The sequence below is a fragment of the Triticum urartu genome, unplaced genomic scaffold, assembly GCF_003073215.2.
Source record: "Triticum urartu cultivar G1812 unplaced genomic scaffold, Tu2.1 TuUngrouped_contig_641, whole genome shotgun sequence".
NCBI lineage: Eukaryota > Viridiplantae > Streptophyta > Magnoliopsida > Poales > Poaceae > Triticum > Triticum urartu.
In genome coordinates this window covers 26750-47822 of record NW_024117171.1, presented here as the reverse complement: position 1 = coordinate 47822, position 21073 = coordinate 26750, and positions in this window count along the sequence as shown.

Genomic DNA, 21073 nt, shown 5'->3' with positions numbered 1-21073 from the left:
CTCCAGCCATTGGATGTAGAGACAATGTGGGAGATGATGACATGATGTGTGATCATACACAGCATAATTTGGAAGATAAGGGTGAGACAGTTCGCCATTTTTTCGATAAAGGGCGATTTTATTATCTCAAATGTAGCATCAAGCGGATACAAAGCATTATGAGTAACACCCGGCCTCTGCATAAGTAGGATGCACACGACCCAATATGAAGGTCTGACAAAAAATGATGAAAAAAAAAACCCGATAAATCGGCAACAGTAGAGCCCTATAGACCAACACTATGCCTATGTCGATGGAGGTGGTGGATCGATCCGAAGGTTATGTCGCCACCTATGTTAGGAAAAAACCTACATAGCCACCTGCTCCAATCGCATACACATCGCCATGTTTTGGATTTTGAACCAATGGATGAAACTGTCTAGCTTCCACAACATGAGGCGGAAATGTTTGAGCAATTTTTCTAGACGCTTCATCAGATTCGCAACAATGCCGTAAATTCCGCAAACAATATAACTTTTATGGCATATAATTTATATTTTACTACTTAAATCTGTATTAAAAATTTAACAAAAAATACAATGAGGCCCAATAAACCCGGAAAGTATTTATATACTCGCTTCATTTCCAATTTCTGTTACTTACTTGCCCTTGGGAAGCTAGCTAGTAACTGATGAGCCGTCCTTGAGATGCTAAATGTTGAATAATAGTTGAACATGGGGTAGATGATTTTGAGTTTGGGGTGGGGAGTGGAACGTGGTGCTGATTATGATGGACGGTGCAACAGGAGATGGTAGGATGGGACGAGAGAACCAAAAACTTTGGTCGCCTTGCCTCCAAATCATCTCCTGCACTGCAAATGTTTGTGTGTTACCGATGACTCAAGTACCACCAGGCTTGTTGCATTTCAATTAAGTGCACCCTCTTCTTTTTACTCAATCATTTCACACACCTCCGCTTTGCTTTGCGTCTATTCTTGGTAAAATTTGCAGCTGTAAAACCCCACCTTTTCATTGAGAGCATGCATCTTCTTTAGTACTGCATTAATTAAACCAGAAAAAGGCTCGAATCGTCACTCTCGGAGCTCCTCTATTTTAGCGTGACTGGCTCGTTAGATCTCACTGTCTCTTTTTGTGGCGTTTTGACCACTTCTGTGCTTCTTCTCTTGTTGGCTTTGTATGTCATGTGTTCTTTGATCAATTTGTATAATGATTTCTTCAGCACGTTGTATCGTTCGACCGTGTGGATTTTATACAAGTATAAAGTGGAGCGAATCGCCGTTTAGAGAGAGTTGGAAAAGAAACTCACGAGTGAGCAATCATCCGTCCATCTGGCCACGGTCATCAATCAATCTGGTGACAAGCTGGCCTTTAACTAATCAGCACAAGAGCCTACGATTAATGGCACGTATATATCTAATCTAATCCATGATGATTAGTGATGGTATTGCCAATTAAGTTGCGTCGTGTCAAGTCATGCTTGATGAGTTGGTGTGATTTGCAAGAGGAAAGAATGTTCTCGCTCACTCAGGGACTATCTGTTTGTTCCTTTGGAGGTTCGACAGCCAGTGTCATTCTTCCTTTGCATGTGAATCTATCCATTCGAAGTGCAGTGCTAGTGAGGAAAAGGGTGAAGGGGATATACACCTAGTTGTAGTAACTTTTCCCAACAAAAAATGAAAAACTAGCAGTGACTTTTTTTTATTTTCACATGAGCTCGATCGGCAGAGAGAAAACACAAGCACTGCACTGCACTGACTGGAGCACTATCACACTATTCAAGTTTAATAACTTGCACGAGTGACCGTGGCGAGCGTGTTACTGTGCAACGGGAGTCTGAAAATACGTGATGAGCTGGAAGTTGCTTGGTGCAGGATCAAGACCATATTTACTACACGGTGCTGTTTCTGTGGCACATTGACTCATCATGCATGCATGCATGAAGATGCAATTCTTTTCTTTACCTTTCTTTTCAATGTAAAGTAAATATGGGCTTGCTCAAGAAACTAGCTACTTTTATGCACGCATGCTTGATTCTTCTTCTTTTTTCTTTGGAAGGAGGGAGAATAGGAAATTGCTCAAGAAACTAGCTACTTTGAGATTTCAGAAATTGCTATGGGCCTAGCCCATTAATTCTAACACCATTTTCTACGGAAAAAGGTTTCCCCCGCTTTATAAATAAAGTAACCATCACCGAACAACTGCAATCTGCCGATACAAACACACACACCACACACACCCAAGGAAGATACAAAGGCGCTGAAAACAGCAACACAACCCCAACAAAATCCAAGCAAACAACAGAAGAAACCAATAAGCACTACTACAAAGATGTCGGGGCCCTCAACCGTGGGCAAGCCACTGCGAAGAGGAGAAGCCGTGTAAGACGAACAATGAGCTCCAAGGCGGAGCCTTCGGCAAGGGCACGACACCATCACGTCGCCACCGCCCAATACAAGGATTAGGGTATCCTCCGGAGCACCCCGGCGACAGTGAGATGCCGCAACGGCGCCTTCAAGAAGGTGGCGACGTCAGAACACCGCCGCCGCCGGTCTGGCAAAGCAGAACGGGTTTTCACCCCGGCCAACACTCATCGTCACCGGATTGTGTTACGGACAACCGCAACGCCAGCATTGAACGACCCACCCCGGTCAACATGCCGCCCACACGACCATGGAGATCGGAAACCGCCCGAGCCGCGTGCTCCGCCGAAGAGCACCAAGGCTACCGCCACCAGGCCGCCACCACGGCATCCGAGCCCCACCCTCATCCAGGACACACCAAACCGACGCGGCTGATACATCTCCAACGTATCTATAATTTTTTATTGTTCCAAGTTATTATATTATCCATTTTGGATGTTTTATATGCATTTATACTATTTTATATGATTTTTGGGACTAACCTATTAACTTAGAAACCAGTGCCTATTTCTATTTTTTTCCTTGTTTTTGAGTTTTACAGAAAAGGAATACCAAACGGAGTCCAAACGACTGAAACTTTATGAAGATTTTTTATGGACCAAAAGAAGCCCACGGAGTATCGGAGATGGATCAGAGGAGCCACGAGGCATCCACAAGGGTGGAGGGCGCTCCCCCCCTAGGGCTCACCCCTGCCTTGTCGTCACTGATGAAGCTATGTACCTAGGATAGGGCATGGACCTGTCCTAAGTACCCTACCCAAGGACATCCCTAGAAGAAGTCACCTTTCAATCGACTTGGAGGTATCCCACTCAACAGATTCAAGACACTCGACCACGAAGCAATCACTCGACCAAATTCCAACCACTCGACTGCCAGGAGATCTAAAGTCACCCTGCGCGCAAACGGTCGGTCATTAAGTAGCTTTTATGGTCATCATAGCACTTTATTAGGGGCGTTACCAGTAACCCCCAGTCTTAATGTACTTTAAACCTTGCATTACTGAGGGCTGGAGGGGCCTGGCGAACTCTATATAAGCCACCCCCTCCTCAGTATCAAGCGTTCGCACCCCTGTTATTCATACACACATAATTCAGTCGACCGCCTCCGGGCACCGAGACGTAGGGCTGTTACTTCCTCCGAAAAGGGCCTGAACTCGTAATCCTCGTGTGCTTACAACTCCTCCATAGCTAAGATCTAGCCTCTCCATACATACCCCCCTACATCACTGTCAGAGTTAGAATCACGACAGTTGGCGCCCATCGTGGGGCTAGGAGTCTTAGCGCCTAGTTTGAGAAGTTGCGATTTTTTCCGATCTCCTTGATCATGGTTTCGGGCGGAGCTTTGGTGGAGGGCCGCGAGATCCGTCTCGGCGTGCTCACGTTCATCGCCGACGACTCCGCTTGGCTTCAGGAAGCTCCACTCGACGTCGACGCGCTCCCCGTCCGCGGGGCAACGCACTTTCGCGCATGTGTCCGTGGTGTCCTCCTGCGGCAGCCGTCGACCCAGTATCGGTCGGCTTCCATGGCATCTCCCCGCCCTGATTCTCGCCGGCGCAAGCGCTCCGGTCGGTCGAGGCTTCAGAGGTGGGTGAGGCATGCGGTGGCCCGCCAGTCGGCCACCCCACAAGTTGCGGCAATCAAGCCCGATGAATCCCTCTACGGCCTGTTCGACTGGCTCCGCAGAGACCGCATCCGAATGCGACAGCAGTGACCCAGCTGCAGAGGTTCTAGTGATCGATGGGCCACATAGTCCTCCCGGTTTCCCCCGCGCTGACGGAAGCGCGGATGGGGGCGACCCGTCGCGTCCTCACGAGGAGTATCTCCCCGAGCCTCTCACGTCGTTGCAGCGGGAGGAGCTTCGCCGCCGGAACATGGATGCACTCCACACTCCTATCGTTGGAGAAACCCCCGAGGCCCGAGCCTTCGAGGACGCGCGCTTGGCTAACTTGGCCGAGCGCACTCGACTGGAGAATCTCCAGCGAATACTCGACGAGCGAGCGCGTCAACGGGCTCTAGAATCCAGTCGACGTCAACTCTTTCCGCCCCCGCAGGTATATCGTACTCCGATTCAGAATTTGGCGGCTGCGGCCCGCATAGCAGAGTCGATTCAGCCCTCCCAGTCAGAGGCTGGCAGAGGCTTGTTGCAAATCAGAGTGTTGCTCCGGGCAGTGGGAGACCAGAATTCCGCTGTTTCTCAGTCGTGGAACAGGATCCACAGTCGATCCGTTGCAGCGGATACAGTCCAGTAGGCTCACAGCCCAAGATCGCCTCCGAGGCATGAGGGACGTGGAGACCGGCGTGATCAGTACAGAAGGAATGAGCAGTATGATCACCGATTCGATCGTGATGATCGACGTCGAGTGCCAACCCCTCCCCCGAGGAGTGGATCATATGTGCCTCGACAGCAGGTTGACAGACGCCCTCATAGTGTTGGGCGGAGAATTCCAGTCGACCCCAGGGAACTAGGCTTTGATGCGAGATCCATTCTCGTTCAAGGTTTGGTCGACAGGAATAGAGCTCACCGAGAAGGCCACGACAGAGATGCGCCTACCAGTAGCAGAGTACATGTTTCAGGGCCGGAGTGTTTCAGTCGAGCCATCAGAGCCGCTGTAATCCCTCCCAACTTCAGGTTGGCGACTGGAGTTAGTAAGTTCACCGATGAGTCCAAGCCCGATACTTGGCTCAAAGATTACCGAGTGGCTGTCCTGATTGGCGGTGGGAACGATGAGGTAGCCATGAAGCACCTGCCTCTCATGTTAGAGGGCTCGGCCAGAGCGTGGCTGAATCAATTAGCACCCAGCAGCATTTACACTTGGGAGGATCTCTCCCGAGTGTTTGTCACCACATTTGAAAGAACATGCAAGCGACCTGCAGGCCTTACGGAATTGCGGTCTTGCATGCAGAAACCGAATGAAACTCTGAGGGATTACATCTAGAGGTGGATCACATTGCATCACACAGTTGAAAATGTACCAGATCATCAAGCAGTTTGTGCCATTAAAGAAGGCGTTAAGTACAGAGAATTGAATCTGAAGTTCGGTCGAACCGGAGAGATGTCTCTGAATCAGATGATGGAGATTGCCATCAAATACGCTAATGGTGAAGATGAGGATCGACTCCGGAGTGGCAAGCATAAAGCAGTCGCCCAGGAAACCGGAGGAAATTCCAGTCGGAAACAGAAGCGGAAAGCCGAGCCAGCCGCTCCTGGGGAGGCCCTGGCCGTAACCCAGGGAAAATTTAAGGGAAAACCCAAAGGACCTTGGAACCCCAAGAAAGTTAAAGACCAAGATGGAAATGATGTTTTGGATCTACCGTGTCACATCCACACCAAGAAAGATGAAGAGGGTAAACTCATTTACCCAAAGCATACCACTCGACAGTGTCGGCTTCTGATCCAGCAGTTTCAGGGCAAGCAGTCCAAAGATAAGAAAAAGGAGTCGGACAAAGTTGTGGACAAGGAAGATAGTGACGATGGGTACCCCCAGGTCAATTCCACCCTGATGATTTTTGCTGATGTTGAGAGCAAAAGTCGACTGAAGGTTATTAACCGTGAGGTAAATATGGTTGCTCCGGCAACACCCAATTATTTGAAGTGGTCCCAGACTGCCATCACATTCAACCAGTCTGATCACCCTACGCACATTGCCACCCCTAGGAGGCAAGCTCTGGTGGTCGACCCAGTTGTCGAAGGCACTCGACTGACCAAAGTCCTGATGGATGGAGGCAGGGGTTTGAACATACTGTATGCAGAAACATTGAAAGGGATGGGCGTTCCGATGTCTAGGCTCTGCACCAGTCACATGAGTTTCCATGGAGTCATTCCTGGGAAGAAAGCCGAGTCACTCGGCAAAATTGCTCTTGATGTGGTTTTCGGTGATTCCAAGAATTACCGCAAGGAAAAGTTGACATTCGAAGTTGTGGATTTCCAAAGTGCTTATCACGCTATTTTGGGCAGGCCAGCTTATGCACGCTTCATGGCTCGACCATGTTATGTGTATCTCAAATTGAAGATGCCTGGTCCCAAAGGTGTGATCACTGTTACAGGCAATCGGAAGAAAGCAGAAGAGTGTTTTCAGACAGGCTCAAAGATTGCTGACGCTCAGATGGCGGTGGTCGAGCTGCAAGAGTACCAGAAGACTGCAGATCCGAGTGAGTTGCTACGAGCTAAGAAGCCTGCTTCAGAATCAGCTTTTCAGTCGTCCGGTGAAATGAAGGCAGTTCACATTCACCCGACCGATCCAAACGCTGCTCCGACTCACATCTCAACGACGGTCGACTCCAAATAGGAAGAAGCGCTCATCTAGTTCCTCCGTGAGAACTGGGACATCTTCGCATGGAAGCCTACTGACATGCGTGGAGTTCCCAGGGGGCTGGCTGAGCACTGTCTACGAGTCAACCCAAAATTTAAACCTGTGAAAGAACATCTTCGACGGTCCGCCATCCAGAAGAGGAAGGCCATTGGCGAGGAGGTGGCTCGGCTCTTAGCAGCGGAGTTCATCCGAGAAATTTACCACTCCGAGTGGCTCGCCAATGTTGTCATGGTCCCCAAGAAGGACAAGTCACTTCGCATGTGCATTGATTTCAAGCATATCAATCGGGCCTGCCCGAAAGATCATTTTCCTCTCCCCCGCATCGACCAGATAGTCGACTCGACTGCGGGATGTGAGCGTTTGTCTTTCCTAGACGCCTATTCCGGGTACCATCAGATCCGTCTGTACGGGCCCGACAAGATCAAAACAGCTTTCATCACTCCATTCGGGTGCTTCTGTTATGTCACCATGCCATTCGGCCTCAAGAATGCCGGAGCCACGTTCATGAGGATGATTCAGAAGTGTTTGCTCACTCAAATCAGTCGGAATGTGGAGGCATACATGGATGATATTGTGGTCAAGTCACGGAAGGGTTCCGACCTGCTGACTGACCTTGCTGAAACCTTTGCCAACCTCAGGAGGTATGATATCAAGCTCAATCCGTCAAAGTGCACGTTCGGAGTTCCAGGTGGGAAGTTGCTCAGTTTTCTCGTTTCCGAACGGGGAATCGACGCCAATCCTGAAAAAATTGGTACTATACTCCGGATGAAACGTCATGTGTGTGTGCATGACGTCCAGAAGCTTACAGGATGCTTGGCCGCTTTAAGTCGATTCATCTCTCGCCTCGGTGAAAAGGCATTGCCTCTTTACCGACTGATGAAGAAGTCCGACAAGTTTGAGTGGACTCCAGAAGCTGATGCAGCATTTACAGAGCTGAAAGCTCTGCTCTCCACCCAGCCGGTGCTTGCTGCCCCAATCAGCAAGGAGCCTTTGCTGATTTACATTGCAGCCACAGGACAAGTTGTCAGTACAGTACTTACGGTCGAGCGGGAAGAAGAAGGAAAGGCCTTCAAAGTTCAGCGCCCAGTATATTATGTTTCTGAAGTTTTGACTCCTTCAAAGCAAAGATATCCTCATTACCAGAAGCTTGTATATGGGATTTATATGACCACGAAGAAGGTTGCACATTACTTCTCTGATCATTCCATTACAGTCGTCAGCGACGCTCCACTATCAGAGATTTTGCACAGTAGAGATGCAACTGGTCGAGTGGCCAAATGGGCGATTGAACTTCTTCCCCTAGATATCAAGTTTGAGGCAAAGAAAGCTATCAAGTCCCAAGCAATTGCAGATTTCGTCGCCGAGTGGATCGAACAGCAACTTCCGACTCAAGTTCACTCGGAGCACTGGACCATGTTCTTCGATGGATCTAAGATGTTGAATGGTTCCGGTGCTGGGGTAGTATTGGTTTCCCCCCGAGGAGATAAGCTCAGATATGTTCTCCAGATTCACTTCAATTCCTTCAATAACGAAGCAGAATATGAAGCACTTTTGTATGGGTTGCGCATGGCCATTTCACTCGGCGTCCGTCGCCTCATGGTCTATGGCGACTCAGATTTGGTGGTTAATCAGGTGATGAAAGAATGGGACATCAGAAGTCTAGCTATGATTGGTTATTGCAATGCAGTGAGAAAGTTAGAGAAGAAATTCGAGGGGTTAGAGCTTCAACACATCGCCCGACTGAAAAATCAAGCGGCTGATGATTTGGCAAAGATAGGCTCCAAGAGAGAAGCCATCCCCAGCAATGTGTTTTTGGAACACATCCACTCGCCATCAGTCCAAGAAGATCCTTTTACAAATGAAGCCCCGCAGCCAAAGAGTGCCACTGATCCGACTGAAGTTGAAATTCCGGCAGTGGTCAACCTAATCATGGAAGTTTTGGCAATCACCCCTGACTGGACGATACCGTACATCGCGTATATCCTGAGAAAGGAACTCCCGGAGGACGAAGAAGAGGCTCGATAGATCGTCCGTCGATCCAAGGCCTTTACAGTCATAAAGGGACAATTGTATAGAGAAAGCGCGACTGGAGTCGGTCAGAAGTGTATGACACCAGAAGAAGGTCAGATAATCCTTGATGATATCCACTCGGGGACCAGTGGTCATCATGCGTCCTCTCGGACCATTGTGGCTAAAGCATACCGAGCGGGATTTTACTGGCCAAGAGCGAATGAAATGGCAAAAGAGATAGTCGACAAGTGTGAAGGGTGCCAGTTCTACTCCAACATGTCGCACAAGCCTGCATCATCCCTGAAGACCATTCCACTCGTCTGGCCCTTCGCTATTTGGGGACTGGACATGGTTAGCCCATTGAGAACAGGCAGGAGCGGTTTCACACATGTGCTTGTGGCAGTCGACAAGTTTACCAAATGGATTGAAGCTAAGCCTATCAAGAATCTTGATGCTTGCACTGCTATCAGTTTCGTCGGAGAGTTAACATTCAGATATGGAGTCCCGCATAGCATCATCACCGACAATGGGTCAAACTTTGATTCAGACAAGTTCAGAGCTTTTTGCGCCTCTCAAGGCACTCGAGTCGACTACGCATCGGTCGCCCACCCCCAGTCGAATGGACAAGCAGAAAGGGCAAATGGTCTGATTCTCAAAGGACTAAAGCCTCAGCTGATGCGTGATCTCAAGCACGCAGCAGGCGCTTGGGTCGATGAGCTTCCGTCAGTTCTGTGGGGATTGAGGACCACCCCGAATCGGTCGACTGGAAGAACTCCGTTCTTTCTGGTTTACGGAGCGGAAGCAGTCCTGCCGAGTGATCTTCTTCACAATGCACCCCGAGTCGAGCTTTATACCGAAGATGAAGCAGAACAAGCCCGGCAAGACGCAGTCGACCTCCTGGAAGAAGAAAGAGAAATGGCTATGATCCGATCGACCATTTATCAGCAAGACTTGCGTTGATTCCATGCCAGAAATGTGAAGAGTCGAGCCTTCCAAGAAGGAGATTTGGTCCTCCGAGTGGATCAACAGAAACCACACAAGCTCGCTCCTACTTGGGAAGGTCCCTTCATCGTCACCAGAGTCCTCCACAATGGAGCGTATCACCTTTACAATGTCGATCGCCAGATCGATGAGCCACGAGCTTGGAATGCAGAACTGCTCCGCCCCTTTCACACTTGAATTCTCACTCGGATGAGATGTAATAAGAAAAACTTCTGTAGTCTATTTATCAAGGACAAGAGTGTTACAAATTTTCCTATAATTGTTGTTGCTTTTGTTTGCGTGTGAAATCCCCCAGTGGGTGGCTTAGCTGCGAATCCGTTTCACCTAAGTTTGTAAAAAAAATCCTACCGAGTGGTGAGCCAGACTCCCACTCGAAGGCTTAGCTGTAGCTCAGTGCTCGCCTAAGTGTGTAAAAGTCCTACCGAGTGGCGAGCCAGACTCCCACTCGAAGGCTTAGCTGCAGCCCAGTGCTCGCCTAAGTGTTTAAAAAATCCTACCGAGTGGTGAGCCAGACTCCCACTCGGAGGCTTAGCTGCAGCCCAGTGCTCGCCTAAGTGTTTAAAAATCCTACCGAGTGGTGAGCCAGACTCCCACTCGGAGGCTTAGCTGCAGCCCAGTGCTCGCCTAAGTGTTTAAAAATCCTACCGAGTGGTGAGCCAGACTCCCACTCGGAGGCTTAGCTGCAGCCCAGTGCTCGCCTAAGTGTTTAAAAATCCTACCGAGTGGAGAGCAGACCTCCCACTCGGGGGCTTAGCTGCAGTCCAGTGCTCGCCTAAGTGTTTAAAAATCCTACCGAGTGGAGAGCAGACCTCCCACTCGAGGGCTTAGCTGCAGTCCAGTACTCGCCTAAGTTTGAAAAAATCCTACCGAGTGGAGAGCAGACCTCCCACTCGGGGGCTTAGCTGCAGTCCAGTACTCGCCTAAGTTTGAAAAAATCCTACCGAGTGAAGAGCAGACCTCCCACTCGGGGGCTTAGCTGCAGTCCAGTACTCGCCTAAGTTTAAAAAAATCCTACCTAGTGGAGAGCAGACCTCCCACTCGGGGGCTTAGCTGCAGTCCAGTACTCGCCTAAGTTTGGAAAAATCCTACCGAGTGGAGAGCGGACCTCCCACTCGGGGGCTTAGCTGCAGTCCAGTACTCGCCTAAGTTTCAAAAAAATCCTACCGAGTGGAGAGCAGACCTCCCACTAGGGGGCTTAGCTGCAGTCCAGTGCTCGCCTAAGTTTTTAAAATCCTACCGAGTGGAGAGTAGACCTTCCACTCGGAGGCTTACCTGCAGCCCAGTGCTCGCCTAAGTACGGAACACATCCCAATCCGCAAGGACGACGAGGTGCAAATCGACTGCTACCTTCTCCTTCGGAGTTGCACCACAAATACAAAGTTATTTCGAGTGAAGAACAAGTTCCACTCGACAGATAATTCATGAAGATATTCAACGATAAATCAAGTTCAGAGAAGATCCAAAGGTTCTAGACCGCAGATCAAAGTACTCGAGCCTCCAGCTCGACAGAGTTTAACGGTTACAAAATCCACTCGGCATTCCGAGGCAAATTTAAAGTGATGCATAAAAGTTTTTATTCCTCATGCGGAAGACTGGAAGGGGCGACGAACTCGTCCAAGTCGATCCCGTCTGCAATGCGAGTGGCAGCAGCAATGAAAGTCTCCATGAAGTCTTGAAAGTTGTGCTTCCTGGTATTGGCAACTTGGATGGTGGCTAACTTTTCTTCTCACGCCTCCTTGCAGTGGACGCGGACCAGAGACAGAGCGACGTCAGCGCCACATCTAGCAGAAGATTTCTTCCATTCCGCCACTTGACCTGGAACTTCATTCAGTCGAGTCATCAGGGACTCGAGGTCATTCTGAAACGTCGTCCTAGGCCAGAGCGACGTGTCGATCCGTGACATCGCAACCTTCAACCGAGCAAGATAGTCAACAACGCCGGCAACACGAGATTCTAGTCGGAGCACGTTCATAGCAACCTCGTCCTTCACTGGAGAATTGATGGGGTCCAAGTCCGTCTCCACTCGACTGGTCTCCTCTTCGAAGTTCTGGCAGAATTCTGTAAACACAATTCAAGGATAAGTCAGTGGCTCTACGCAGATTCGGTAACTGCAAGTCAGTCGGGCCGGAGTAATTACCCTCGAGCATGACGAACAACTTCTTGGCGAGTCCACCGAGATAAGCCTCCAGATCGTTCCTCTTCCCCGCCAGTTCACTTGCCTTGTCATTCAGAGCTATATTGCCATTCTTCAGATGGCTGACCTCTCGATTAGCCGCGTCGAGAGCAGTTTTCAGCCTGGAGTTTTCCTTTTCAAGAGTACCGACTGAAGCCAGTTTTTCTTCAGCAAGCCTCGTTTTGTCCAGGGCCTCCTTCTGCGCTTCGGCAAGGTCTTGATCCTTCTTCTTCAGAGCCTCCTCCATTTTGTCTGTGAAACAGCAAGTGAGATCAACATCGAGGACGGCCAGAAAGAAAGGACAGTCGACAAAAGCTCACCAGCCATACCTTTTGCTTCATCCCTCGCCTTCTGCAAGTTCTTCTGAATAAGCTTCAAGTCAAGGTTCAGCTGGATCTGTTTGTTCTCCAACTCAGTGTAGCGAGCCACAAGTTCGTAGGATTTCTGCAAAAAATCAGTCGACAGACATCCAAGATAAGTTGCTTCCGAGTAACCAAGAGACAATGATGGCGTTTCTAAGACTACAGCCGAATCAAAAACATTCGACAGTAGTCTCGGGGACTACACCCAGTGGGTGCACTCAGCGTGCCCCCACTGGTTCGACCAAAAAAAATCGACTACCCGCAACCGACCATGTACAGTTCCATTCAACATGGCCTGACCAGACCGAGTGAAGAAGTTCAGCTAAAGCAACACAATATAAAGACTATAGTCGACTGCCAGCAGTCCACCGTAGTCTCGGGGACTACACCCAGTGGGTGCACTTAGCGTGCCCCCACTCGTCAAAAAGATTAATAGACACACCCAGTGAGCCTATAGATATAAAGATCTTCGGAAAAGAGATTCTTCAGATAGCATATCCTAACAAAACAAGCGGTGAATCGACTGACCTGGACGTTGCTCTGAAGAGCTGAGCTCGCGTCATAAGCTGCTTGGCTGGTTTCTCGAACCACCTTCACTTGCTCCATCATGATCCTCGCCTGGCGTATAGCCTCTTTAGCGGCATCCACTTGGTCCTCAGGGACGTGGTGTGTGGAAAAAAGCGAAGGCGGATTTGTAGTCGACGTCGAAGGCCGGACACTCGTCAGAGGTTCAGCGAAGGTCACAGAAACCCGAGTGGTATCACCACCCTCCCGGACTGCGGCCTCATACGCCGGAGTAGTTTGTGGGGTCTTGCCAGCCGGCGCCCTCCTGTTCCTTCGTGCCCTCAGCGGCACTTCGTCGTCATCACAGGGAAGTCAATGACATGAGGAGGAGCTACAAGAAAAATCCAATCGACCGGATTTATAAGAAATCGCCAGTCGACTAAAAGCAGAGCATCAGTAATCGTACCGGGGTTGGAGGTAACCGCGTCTTCCATCTCTTGATCATCATCCTTGGCGGAGATCTCCGAGGTGGCAGCACTGCAAATTTCGAAAGTCAGTCAGCTTATTCAATGAGTCGAGCAAGAGTCCATCATGTTCGACAAAGGAAAACAAATTCTACTATTACCCAGAAATGGTGGGGACAGTCATCTTCATCTTGGGCGGAGCCTTGGGCGGCTTGGACGGCGTCGCGCGTGGGTGCTTGGGAGCTTTTTCTGTCGGCGCTGGAGATGAGGTCCGAGGGCGCTTCGACGACTGCCCAACAGGGACAGTCGCCTTACCACGTTCCCGCGCAGGGTCGTGTGTAAGCTTGGATCGCCGTTCCGAGCGGGAAGGTTTGACTTCTTCCTCCTCCTCTTCACTGGAGTCGTCGTCTTCATCCCCCTCTCCTTCGCCGTCAGATTCCCACTCTTCTCCCTCATCTCCACTTTTGCCTCCGCTCGCCTCTCCTTCCTCGGCCTGCTCCTGTGCTCCATTGGGTGTCGAGTACATCTCAGTAGTGGCCTAGAGGACAACAAACGAGACAAAAGTCAATCTACTGATCCAAAAAGAACAAATAAAGAAAGCAAGATCACAGTCAGAAACGCAAGGTCAGACCTTGTCCACTTGGTATGTTTGGTCGAGTGGAGGAATCCTCCTGGCTCCTCGGGGGTTGTCCTTGTTCCCTGTGATACTTGACAGCCACCCTTCCAACATCTCGTCAGTGACCTCCTCTGGGTGAATCCGAGTGGTGTCTTCGAGACCCGAGTACAGCCACATCGGGTGGTCACGAGCCTGAAGCGGTTGGATGCGCCTCCGAAGGAATACTTCCAACAAGTCCATGCCAGTCACACCCTCGCGGACAAGCTGAACCACTCGACCAACCAGCACCTTGACTTGCGCCTTTTGCTCCGGCGTCACTTTCAGAGAGGCAGGTTTTTGTGCTCGATTCAGAGAAAAAGGGGGAAGCCCAGTCGACTGTCCTAGGGTCACCTGGTCTTTATAGTAAAACCAACTCGACTGCCACCCACGGACTAACTCGGGAAAAGTGATAGACGGAAAGGAACTTTTTCCCCTCATCTGGATCGCCAGGCCCCCGCACAGCTGGAGCACCTGCGTCTGTTCGTCACTCGACTTGGCCTTCTTGACCGACTGAGAGCGGCAAGTGAAGATGTGCTTGAAGAGTCCCCAATGGGGGCGGCAACCCAAGAAGTTTTCACACAAGGAAACGAAAGCAGCAAGATACACAATAGAATTGGGAGTAAAGTGATGGAGCTGCGCTCCGAAGAAGTTCAAGAAGCTCTGGAAAAAAGGATGAGGAGGCAGAGAGAATCCGCGATCGATATGGGTGGCGAGGAGGACGCACTCACCATCAAGAAGCTGGGGTTCGACTTCTTTCCCCGGGAGGCGCGCAGATTCGTGGGGAATGAATCCCCCCTCGACCAGATCATCGAGATCATCCTGCCGAATCACCGACGGCATCCAGTCACCCTGGATCCAATCCTTGGGCAGAGCAGTCCTCGAGGAAGATCCGCCCCGAGCGGACTACTTCCCCTTCCCCTGCACCGCCGCCTTCTTCGCGCGCTCTAGAGCCGACGTCTTCTCCTTCACCATCGTCGCCGGCAATGCTCGAACAGACCTACGGCACCAAGGTGGGAGCGGAGGTGGTGGAGGATCTTGTGAAGGAAGGGGGAAAAGTGAAGGCGCACTGTTCGGGGGTCCCGAGCCGGCAGCTTATAAGAGGTCGCTTCCGAGTGGCTGACTGGTAGGTCCAGGCAATCTCGTCAAATACCGCAACAGGCGCGCGTGCGGTACGTGGCGAAAAAGGTGGCGCGAGGATCAAGGAGCTTCCGTCCTATCCCATCCGATTACTGCGACCGCCCCCGTCCCGCGCGCTTCCCAAAATTCAAATCCCGCAAAATCCACGGGCCGCAGAACAACTCGTCAAACAGAAGATCCCTTTCACACCGTCACTCGGAACTTCACAAGTAAAGAAATTCACTCGACAAGAGGCCAAGAATGGATCAAGGCGACTGAAAGAAGTTGACGACATCATCCGTGACAATTGATCCAAAACAAGACGTTCATATAACATGAAGAACCAGTCGGAAAGATCCCCAACTCCTTCCCCACTCGAACCTCGATCCATTCGGGGGCTAATGATGAAGCTATGTACCTAGGATAGGGGCATGGACCTGTCCTAATTACCCTACCCAAGGACATCCCTAGAAGAAGTCACCTTTCAATCGACTTGGAGGTATCCCACTCGACAGATTCAAGACACTCGACCACGAAGCAATCACTCGACCAAATTCCAACCACTCGACTGCCAGGAGATCTAAAGTCACCTTGCGCGCAAACGGTCGGTCATTAAGTAGCTTTTATGGTCATCATAGCACTTTATTAGGGGCATTACCAGTAACCCCCAGTCTTAATGTACTTTAAACCTTGCATTACTGAGGGCTGGAGGGGCCTGGCGAATTCTATATAAGCCACCCCCCTCCTCAGTATCAAGGGTTCGCACCCCTGTTATTCATACACACATAATTCAGTCGACCGCCTCCGGGCACCGAGACGTAGGGCTGTTACTTCCTCCGAGAAGGGCCTGAACTCGTAATCCTCGTGTGCTTACAACTCCTCCATAGCTAAGATCTAGCATCTCCATACATACCCCCCTACATCACTATCAGAGTTAGAACCACGACAGTCGCCTCGTGGACCCCCCTGACTTGTTCCTGACGCCAAAAATTCCTATAAATATAGAAACCCCTGGAAATAAACCTAGATCTAGAGTTCCGCCGCCGCAAGCCTCTATAGCCACGAAAAACCAATCGGGAGCCCGTTCCGACACCCTGCCGGAGGGGGAAACAATCACCGGTGGCCATCTTCATCATCCCGGCGGTCTCCATGACGAGGTGGGAGTAGTTCACCCTTGGGGCTGAGGGTACGTACCGGTAGCTATGTGTTCTCTCTCTCTATCTCTCTCCCTCTCTCTCTCTCTATCTATCTATCTATCTATCTATCTATCTCTCTCTCGTGTTCTTGATTTGGCACGAACTTGATGTACCGCGAGCTTTGTTACTATAGTTGAATCATATGGTGTTTCTCCCCGTCTACCTTCTTTTAATGAATTGAGTTTTAACTTTGAGGTTTCACTATTATCGGATTGAATACTATTATGGATTTGAGAACACTTGATGTATGTATTACGTGGGATACCCGTGGTGACAATGGGGTATTCTATTGATTCACTTGATGTATGTTTTGACACTCAACTCGCGGATTCCCGAGGTGACATTGGGGTAATCTATGCATAGGGGTCGATGCACGTTTTTGTCTTTGTTTCTTCGGTAGGAATCTTGGGGCACTCTTAGATTCTTTGTGTTGGATTGAATATTATGAATCTAAAGTTCTTTGATGCATATCGTATAATTGACCCATGGATACTTGTGGTGACATTGGAGTATCTAGGTGACATTAGGGTTGATTGATGTGTGTCATATGGTGTTATTTTACTATGAACTCTAGGGCTATTTGTGACACTTGTAGGATTAGCCCAATGAATTGAACGGAACGAATAACTTTGAGGTGGTTTCGTACCCTACAAGCAATTTCATCTTATGTTCTTCGCGGTAGAAACTTTGGAGTGACTTTTGTCGCACGTTGATGGATTTCCATATGATCTAATTATGTTATCATTGTTTAGAGAACTTGCACTAGTGAAAGTATGAACACTAGGCCTTGTTTCCAAGCATTGCAATACCGTTTTCGCTCACTTTTACCACTTGCTACCTTGCTGTTTTTATATTTTCAGATTACAAAAACCTATATCTACTATCCATATTACACATGTATCACCATCTCTTCGCCGAACTAGATCTGCGCCAACACGCCATCGCCCAGATCGGGATCCCCCGCGGCCGCCAAGCCACAAACGAGCCCGCTGCTCGAGGGCGCGTCCGCACCAGGCAACCCCACCGCCGAAGTCCGAGCACGCCGCCGCGCCGCCGGCCCCTCCAAAGCCCGGCGCCCCCTCTCTACCGGTCGTCTCGTGCGCCAGCCGCGGAGCACGAGGGGGGAGGAAGAAGAGGCCGCGCCAGGACTGGGCTCCGCCGGGCTGGTTTTGGGAGGTGCTACCTTCCGGGGGCATAGGTTGGTGTTGAGCCAGCCCGTCGTTGACCCGATCCTTGTTTGGTGGCGGTCGCGTGGGCCAGTGACGGTGCTGAGGCTTCCGGACACCGCGGAGGTGGTACGTCACCGTGTCAGCGAGGAGGACGAGCACGTCCGTCGCTACATGGTTGCGTTGGAGGGCAGGTTCGACAATACCTGGCAGGTTCTTCAGGGATCTCACTGGAGCGATCCTGTGATGGTTCCTTCTCTTTGGTGTCCACCGCCCGCGTCAATACCCGTCGGGTGCTACGGTTCTAGCTGTACTGGCGATGCTATATGTATGATAGTATTCGAGGTGTATTAGTGATAATATTTGACGATGTACGGATGCATGGAGATGATGTAGTTTTGCTTATAATTGAATGCATCCTTATTTGAATACTACTTTATTTTGCGATTTGATTTTTCTTATTGAATGCTCAAATTGGAAAACTACTCCTACTTTGGATGCTAAAATTGGAAAGCACTATGCAAGGCGTATGCATATGATTAGTTGATAGCTTATAGGATTTTTGTTTTCGCAGAAATCTAGGAGCCCCCGGCCCCTCCATCATCCCCGCCGTCGTCCCCGTCACCGACCCCCTCCGACCTCGAGGTGAGACCAGCCAAATCCTCTTTTATAAAGATAATTAAACGATATTTCGGGTTGACTTTAAGTCTGTCGAGTCTCCACCATATATGAGAGGACGAAGAATCCCGACTGTTGTCGTGGGGGTAGCTTCTCCTTCGCTCCCGTGTGCTAGACAATTTGGTGTAATGCACTCGGGAACGAAAGGAGGAGCTACCATTACCAATGGTCGCAAATGTCAGAGAGGAATCAGTGAGGGAGAGTTCCACCATATATATATGAGGGGACGTAGAATCCCGACTGTTGTCGTGGGGGTCGCTTCTCCTTCGTTCCCGTGTGCTAGAAATTTTGGTGTAATGCACTCGGGGACAGGACGAGCGACCATCATCAACGGTCAAATGTATACACCACGTGAGCTGAGAGTTTTCAAGAAAAGACTCGACAAACCGATAGTCAACCCGTGATGAATAATAATGATCTAATTTAGTTTTTATAGTACATATATTTAATTGTACAAGTTTAATCTTTGAATTATGAACGTAGGAAATGTCGTCATCGGACGACGAAAGTCTCCCGGGGGAGTGCGGCTTGTGCCACGACGATCGAGGTTTGTGCGACAGGCCTCACCTGGACGATGATCGGCGCTTCAGCATTAAGCTCGAGGAGACCTTCGATGTTGAAACGGTACGCAACGGCGACAAGTGTTTTTTTCATAATTAAGCATTACTTCAACTATATCAACGTGTAATTTTCATCTTTTACAATTCGAGTATAGCTTATCCCATGCCATGCAAGACGCTATGTCTTGGAGAGGATGGATTTTGAAGACCATGAAAATTTTGAAATGAAGAAAATTCACCTAAGGACCCATCATGATGTGGATTTTGAAGTAAATCTGTATAATGCTGAGAGCGTAACCCATTTTGGTTGCAAAAATTGAGAAGCATTTTGCAAGATGTATGGTTTTGATGAGGGTATGCTTGTCACCATGGATCTTGGTGATCCTGACATCGACCAAGACAATATAGACATTTGGGTCCTTATTGATACGCCTCCAGTTCTACCGCTATGTGAGTTTCTCAAACATAGTTAATTATTAACTAATTTATATTGTTTATTTCAAAATAGTTGACAGCTTATTTCCATTGAAAGCTTATTTTGGTTGTTTAAACAATGTGCGGAACATGGTAGACAAAACCCACTACATCGATAGCTCCGAGTTAACTTATCAGGAGAAAAATCATCTGGTCGAATTTTGTACTGATCTTGAGAATTATAATATCTACAATCAAACTTCTCAACATTATGGTCAATACGTGCCACTAGTGCACGTGTTGAACTACGGTAACCACCATGGAGATACCCGGGTAAGATTTTTTTACTATTACGACATCCGTGCATCTTTTGCATACTTCTAAAACTAGTACATCATTACTAACTATGAAGTTATTACTATGTTTTTCAACAGAGAATCCCAGAGGATTGTGTGCCTTATTTGATGTATCAGAATGGCAGCCTTCGTGTTTTGAACATATATCCAGGTCATCCTACGAATCTCAACTGTCCATACCGGATTTCTGAAAGAAGTGGAGACATGCTAATCAGAGAATGGAAAAAATGTATGGACAGTTGTAAGGAGGTTCTTGGAAGCAAAAGGAAGCGCCGCGCATTGCCTTAGATAGCTTTGCTTTTTTGCCCTTTCTGCTTGCTTTCCCCGTTTCTTCTATCGGTTTCCATGGGTGCGCACAATACCACCACTTCCTGGGAAGGTCCTAGGAACTTTTGGTGATGTCCAGAAGATTGCAAAACCTTTCGGATAAATCTGAAGGGTCGCGGTGCAAGGACACATTGGTTGGGCCAAGGGGTAAGGCCCATGAGGCTTTAGTTTGGTGCAAAAAGGAGTTTTTGCGAAGGACAGGGACCAGACAACAGGGTCCCTGGCTTTTTCGGAAACGCGAGGAACCTTGGCATTTCGTGTTTGATCCGAGGAGGACTCTTGCTTGCGTTCCAACCCGACTTTGGGGAGGCCCCTTCCCCAAGTTACGACCCCAGAGCTCAACATATGAATAGACGGACAGGGCTAGCCCTGGAACACAAGTTTTGAAGCCCCCTCTAGTTCTCTCTTGTTCTAGTTCTCGCGTAGTTTGATCTAGACTAGATCTAGTTCTATTCTCTCCAATCCTCATAATAGAGAAGCCTCGTGAGGTTCTTTTCTTCATTCTCTAATTTTCCAGCGACGATTACCTCTAGACGGCGAAGTGCTACCGTATCGTGAAGCATGTATTCTTGCAAACTGTGGAGAGGTCGTGCTTTCGGTCTTCTGTTCGAGAGATCGTTCGTGAACCGTTCAAGGGACTTCAAGTACGACTTACACCGACTCTTCCTCTGCTGCAACCTGTAGTTGATAATGATCCGATCTAAACCGTTATGCATCTTCATAGTGTTCCTGGTTTGATCGCAGGACGAATTTTTTTTGTTTTCTACTACAATTCCCAACACAAGCGGTAGCGGCCCACCAATATAGGCGTCGGATAAGCGGCAGAGTAAAAAATATCCTTCTCTATTCGGTTTAGGGGGTCGGCTAGGTACTGGTTAGGGGAGTAAAACTGATTTTTTTTTACTCCACTAATGCCAAATAGGGGATCGAGTAGGAGCCGGTTAGAGGAGTAAAGCCAATTTTTACTCCACTAATGCCGGATAGGGGATCGGCTAGAGTTGGCCTTACTAGCTAAGTTACTCCCACTATGACCAGCCTGCAGAGGCTGGTCATAGTGGGAGTAACTTAGCTAGAAACATAACGCACCACAAGGCAAATTTGCTATGTGGCAAGTAGATAATGAGGAGAGATGTGTTTGTGGTAACATAATATGTTATCCTAACATAACGCGTGCCGAGGCAAAATAAGTCTATATCTAAATAAATGAAGCTTTGCATGATAGCACACATATGATACTACCCATTATAGAGGTAGTATGCAAGTTACTAGTTTAAGTTACTTCCCATTATGACTAGCCTATATGTCATAAAAAATATACCGTTTAATTCATATTGAAAAGAATTTTAATGGTATAATTTGAAG